This window comes from Coccinella septempunctata, chromosome 8, assembly GCF_907165205.1.
Source record: "Coccinella septempunctata chromosome 8, icCocSept1.1, whole genome shotgun sequence".
Taxonomy (NCBI): Eukaryota; Metazoa; Arthropoda; class Insecta; order Coleoptera; family Coccinellidae; genus Coccinella; species Coccinella septempunctata.
Genome location: NC_058196.1, coordinates 35,001 through 40,000, shown reverse-complemented (window position 1 = coordinate 40,000; position 5,000 = coordinate 35,001). Strand labels below are relative to the sequence as shown.

The window sequence follows — 5,000 nt, the reverse complement described above, 5'->3', positions numbered from 1 at the left end:
TGTCTGATCGACGTTAATGATGATCTCGATCGACACGCGTTCGCAAAGTACGTCCGTCGTCCTCTACGGAGGACGATAGCAGATTGTACGCGTCCGCTACGTGTCGATCGTGCATAAAGAAAGGGATGTAAGTCGCTAAGACGGGATCATTTTGGGTACCTTGAACGTTTAACGTTCGCGGTAAGGCGAAGGTTCGTTTTTACGACGAACCGAGGAACCGACCGTAGGTTTTAAAGATCTTCGCCCGATCAGATCTGTCGTTTCTGTCGAACTGCTTGTGTGCGCACGTCAGTCGCCGTCGATGCCTTCGATCTCGCAAGGAGATCGTCGGATGTACGGGATGGTATGTGGCACACGTGGCGACGTGACGGAAGGCGATCATTCCTCGGACAGAGACGTCGACGTGGTACGACGCCCGTTACATAAGCGTTTTCATATATCCGCTCATACGGGATGTCGGAGACGTCTGTCTTTTGTCCGTAAAATTCACGATAATTGTCACTTGATTATGGCACGTACACGATCGGTAAACTAACAATCTCGCTGATCTGCGATCGAAGTTCGCTCGTCCTGGTTACGAGAAGAACGATGTATCGTCCGATTTAAAGCGGATTCGGGTGTTTCCGCGTGTCTCGCCTAAGGTTCGTAGGGATCGTCTTTCGCGCGAGCGAAGAGACGTAACCGAAGAATCTAACATAAAGATTACCCTGAACGGTGGATCACTTGGCTCGTGGGTCGATGAAGAACGCAGCTAATTGCGCGTCATCATGCGAACTGCAGGACACATGAACATCGACATTTCGAACGCACATTGCGGTCCTCGGACACTGTCCTCGGACCACTCCTGACTGAGGGTCGGTTCCATATCAAAGACTGCCCGGCCATATCTCTCGTATGTGTACGCGGAGACGAATCCGAAGCGCGGTGCGATAGGATCCTCCATCAAGGATCGGCGTCGCTAGCGTTCTCTCGGATTGCGTCTAACGTAAGCTCTCGTAGAGAAGGCCGTACGGGCGTGTTGGACGGTCTGACGCGTGTCGATGTATAAAATCGTCGACACGCGCCGTCTTGAATTGCGAAAGCAACAGTTAGTGGTGTCGCGGTATCGCAAGATCTGCTACCGAACTGTGGAGGTACGCGATCGTCGTGTCCGAGTAATCTTCTTGAACGACGTCCGATCGCAAAGTACGCCCGTTCGGTGAAAGAGCGGATCTTGCCTTCATGAGCGCACCCCCCGAACGCGTGCTCTTAGGTCTGAAGCGGCGGAGCGTCGCTTTTCGCGTCTGCGTCAAAGTCGCCCCCTCTATCACGAGGGCGGCGGACTTACGCGACGTGATATAGCGATCGCTAGCCCCCAAGGACCGGAAGGGACGCGCTTCGATGATTTCGAACTTACGACCTCAGGACAGGTGAGACTACCCGCTGAATTTAAGCATATTATTAAGCGGAGGAAAAGAAACTAACTAGGATTCCCTTAGTAGCGGCGAGCGAACAGGGATTAGCCCAGCACTGAATCCCGCGATCGTAACCGGTCGCCGGGAGATGTGGTGTTTGGAAGGATCCATTATCTGGCGAGTTCGCGGCGCGTTCAAGTCCATCTTGAATGGGGCCATCGCCCATAGAGGGTGCCAGGCCCGTAGCGACCGCTGCGGCTTGCTAGAGGATCTCTTCTTAGAGTCGGGTTGCTTGAGAGTGCAGCCCTAAGTGGGTGGTAAACTCCATCTAAGGCTAAATATAACCACGAGACCGATAGCGAACAAGTACCGTGAGGGAAAGTTGAAAAGAACTTTGAAGAGAGAGTTCAAGAGTACGTGAAACCGTTCAGGGGTAAACCTGAGAAACCCGAAAGGTCGAATGGGGAGATTCATTCGCGGCTGATGTCGGGACGTTTTGAATGTGGAAGCGGTGGCGTTCGCGCCAGCTGCGCCCTTCGGATCGTCAACCCGACGTCGGACGCGTGCACTTCTCCCCTAGTAGGTCGTCGCGATCCGTTGGGCGCTGTTCTACGGTCTCGCAGTGTAGACCGCGAGCTCGGTTCTGCCGATGTTTGCGGACACGCGTTAACCGAACAGCTCGCTCGACGGTTTACTGATGGCGGGAGGCCGCGATTTAGTTCGCGTCCGGCCCGCGGCAAGTATGCGAATCGCGATGGCGATCGGACCTAGTGCCGATTCCGTCCGTTCGCGACTGTTCGCCGCGGTGTTCTCGGACAGACCTCTTGAAACGCCGATCAGCGACGCTATTGCTTTGGGTACTTTCAGGACCCGTCTTGAAACACGGACCAAGGAGTCTAGCGTGTGCGCGAGTCATTGGGAATCACTAAACCTAAAGGCGAAATGAAAGTAAACGTCCGCTCACGCGGACCGAGGGAAGATGATCGGTCTCCACGACCGATCCGCATTCCCGGGGCGTCTCGTTCTCATTGCGAGATGAGGCGCACCAAGAGCGTACACGCTGGGACCCGAAAGATGGTGAACTATGCCTGGTCAGGACGAAGTCAGGGGAAACCCTGATGGAGGTCCGTAGCGATTCTGACGTGCAAATCGATCGTCGGAACTGGGTATAGGGGCGAAAGACTAATCGAACCATCTAGTAGCTGGTTCCCTCCGAAGTTTCCCTCAGGATAGCTGGCGCTCGTTGCATACGAGTCTCATCCGGTAAAGCGAATGATTAGAGGCATTGGGGTCGAAACGACCTCAACCTATTCTCAAACTTTAAATGGGTGAGATCTCCGGCTTGCTTGAATGTGAAGCCGCGAGATTTCGGATCAGAGTGCCAAGTGGGCCATTTTTGGTAAGCAGAACTGGCGCTGTGGGATGAACCAAACGCCGAGTTAAAGCGCCTAAATCGACGCTTATGGGATACCATGAAAGGCGTTGGTAACTTAAGACAGCAGGACGGTGGCCATGGAAGTCGGAATCCGCTAAGGAGTGTGTAACAACTCACCTGCCGAAGTTACTAGCCCTGAAAATGGATGGCGCTGAAGCGTCGTGCTTATACTCGGCCGTCAGCGGCATGTGCGGTCGCCTCGCCTCGCGCGGGGCGGTCATGAAGCCCTGATGAGTAGGAGGGTCGCGGAGGTGAGCGCAGAAGGGCTGGCCGTGAGGCCGTCTGGAGCCGCCTTCGGTGCAGATCTTGGTGGTAGTAGCAAATACTCCAGCGAGGCCCTGGAGAGCTGAGGTGGAGAAGGGTTTCGTGTGAACAGCCGTTGCACACGAGTCAGTCGATCCTAAGCCCTAGGCGAAAGCCGATGTTGATGTGGCGTTGTTAATCGTGTTTAAAGGTAATGTAGCAGCTCAGCTCTGCTAGGATGCCTGACATGTTACGCACGCCCGTCGGGCGAAAGGGAATCCGGTTCCTATTCCGGAACCCGGCAGCGGAACCGTCCTTAATTCGGGCCCTCGCAAGAGAGTTCGTCGGGGTAACCCAAAAGGACCCGGAGACGCCGTCGAGAGATCCGGGAAGAGTTTTCTTTTCTGCATAAGCGTTCGAGTTCCATGGAATCCTCTAGCAGGGAGATATGGTTTGGAACGCGAAGAGCACCGCATTTGCGGCGGTGTCCGGATCTTCTCCTCGGACCTTGAAAATCCGGGAGAGGGCCACGTGTAGGCGTCGCGCCGGCTCGTACCCATATCCGCAGCTGGTCTCCAAGGTAAAGAGCCTCTAGTCGATAGAATAATGTAGGTAAGGGAAGTCGGCAAATTAGATCCGTAACTTCGGGATAAGGATTGGCTCTGAGGATTGTGGCGCGTCGGGCTTGATGGGGAAGTGGGTCACGGCTAACGTACCGGGCCTGGGCGAGGTGAAGTTGTTTCGCTTGCGTTACTTCTGATCCGAGCTCGGTCCCGCGTCTTGGCCTCCCGCGGAATCGTCAAGCTTCGAGACCCCGTGAGCGACCTTTCGGGGTTGCTCTGGGAAATCTCTGCGGCCGTCATCTAACAATCAGCTCAGAACTGGCACGGACTGGGAGAATCCGACTGTCTAATTAAAACAAAGCATTGCGATGGCCCCAGCGGGTGTTGACGCAATGTGATTTCTGCCCAGTGCTCTGAATGTCAACGTGAAGAAATTCAAGCAAGCGCGGGTAAACGGCGGGAGTAACTATGACTCTCTTAACGCTTTCCCCTATACTTTTCAACATGGTAATCGACGAGCTTATAGCCAACCTGAAGATAAGGAAAGGGATCAAATTTGGGGAAACGAATATCTCTGTGCTCGGCTATGCAGATGACCTCCTGCTGCTTGCTGAGAATACGAAGGATGCCCAGTTTTTGCTGAAGTTCGCATGTCGTTTCTTCGAGGCACGATCACTCCATCTTAATACAGCAAAGTGCACATCTTTATCACTGACCACAGTACCCTCGAAGAAAAAGCTTTTCGTCCATCCAACGCCAAAATTCTACGTCCGGGGCAGTCCGATCCCGCCTCTTACTTCCATTAACGAGACCTTCAAATATCTGGGTCAATACTATTCGTACTCCGGCGCGACATCATGCTCCATCAAAAACCTGGATGCACAACTGGGGAGAATCTTGAGGGCTCCCTTGAAACCCCAACAGAAAATAAGCGTACTGACGCAGCACCTTATGCCCAGGTATATTCACTCGCTGCAGTCTCCCTCTATAAACGCCAAAATACTTAAAACAGCTGATCGCCTGGTAAGAAGGGCAGTCAAAAAGATATGGAGGTTGCCTACTCACATCATTGATGAAAGCCTGTATACACCTGTGAATATGGGGGGCCTAGGGCTTTTTTCGTTCTCCCGTAAGATCCCAATAATAATGATGGAAAGATTGAGTAGAGCTAGACAGACATGTGATATGTTTGACAGCGTGATGTCTGTGGATGAGACCTGGATGCGGCGGTTGCAGCGTATGATCAAACCACACCTTAACACCAAAGTGGCGATAGATCGAAGTAATGCTGAGAGGTTGGAGAGATCCTTTTATGGAGGTGGTACCATCCAGGCAGCGAACAACAGCGCCTCCAACAACTATATA

At 53.3% G+C, this 5,000-nt stretch overlaps 1 non-coding gene and 1 pseudogene across 1 annotated transcript; both read left to right on the top strand.

Moving 5' to 3' along the window:
• The first annotated feature begins 703 nt into the window (after window positions 1–703).
• LOC123319692 lies at window positions 704–858 on the top strand. Its single transcript, XR_006538638.1, has one exon. It is a non-coding gene; the product is annotated as a 5.8S ribosomal RNA (ribosomal RNA).
• A 537-nt stretch (window positions 859–1,395) lies between these two features.
• Window positions 1,396–5,000, top strand: part of LOC123319653 — a 5,834-nt pseudogene continuing 2,229 nt past the window's right edge.